Raw genomic sequence first — 1,266 nt, 5'->3', positions numbered from 1 at the left:
AAGAAGAAGAAAAGGAAGAAGAAGAGGAGGAGGAGGAGATTGGATTTATACCCCGCCTTTCACTACCCAAAGGAGTCTCAGAGTGGCTTACAAACTCCTTTCCCTTCCCCTCCCCACAACAGACCCCCTGTGAGGTAGGTGGGGCTGAGAGAGCTCTTGACAGAAACTGCTCTTTTTCAAGCACAGCTCTTATCAGAACTATGGCTTGCCCAAGGTCATCCAGCCGGTGCAAGTGGAGGGGTGGGGAATCAACCCCGGTTCTCCCAGATTAGAGTCCGTGCTCCTAACCACTACACCAAAATGCCGAAGGTAGGGCTGCCAATCTCCGGGTAGTTAAACACAAAAAACACTGTGTTGAAATAATAGACACAATATTCACATGTACTTATAGCTAAATATATTTGCTTTTTATACACAACATCACCTCTAGTGAGGTGAGGTGTGGTGCTAGGCCTGCTTGCTAGCTGAATCACCTCATGGGAAAATACATCTACTAGGCTTGCTGGCTAAGCTGAATCATCACAGTGAGAAATACAAGCCGCCTGCTAGCTTTACCTGATGGATCATCACTTGGGAAATGTACAATAGGTTGCTGCATTGTTCGGTGCAAATAACTGTACATTGGTATTTATCCTCCATCAGGAAGAAGAGAGTTGGACTCTTCCTGTTATGTAACTGAGTCTGAAAGTGTTGGAAATGTGATGTTGTCGTTTGAAAGTGTTTACAATACACTAGAGGTGATGTTGTGTATAAAAAGCAAATATATTTAGCTATAAGTACATGTGAATATTGTGTTTATTATTTCAACACGGTGTTTTCTGCGTTATCTAACTTAGCCGTGTTCCCTGTGTGCTTGTTGTTGAATCTCCGGGTAGTGGCTGGAATTCTCCTAGGATCACAACAGAGATCAATTCCCATGACTGCAATGGAAGGTGGATTCTATGGCATCCTACCTTGCTGGGGTCTGCCCCTTCCCCAAACCCACCCTCCTCTGGTTCCACTCCCCAAATCTCCAGGTATTTGGCCATCCGGAGCTGACAACCCTAGCCCAAATACCAGTGCGTCGCCCCATCATCACAGATGTGATGACCTCACTTCTGGGTCATTAGTGACGTAGACACGTTTGCTGGGTGTCCGCTGGGCCTCCCTCCTGCTCCCGTTAAGTTCTCCCCATCCCCCACCAGGTGGCCGGGGGGACCTGGCAACCCTAACCCAAACCACATAGGGCAACCCTACCCAATCCTACCTACATGTATGTCCCTTCCC

Source organism: Gekko japonicus, unplaced genomic scaffold, assembly GCF_001447785.1.
Source record: "Gekko japonicus isolate JY-2015 unplaced genomic scaffold, Gekko_japonicus_V1.1 scaffold1135, whole genome shotgun sequence".
NCBI classification, from domain to species: domain Eukaryota; kingdom Metazoa; phylum Chordata; class Lepidosauria; order Squamata; family Gekkonidae; genus Gekko; species Gekko japonicus.
Note: the sequence above shows the minus strand (reverse complement) of the source record.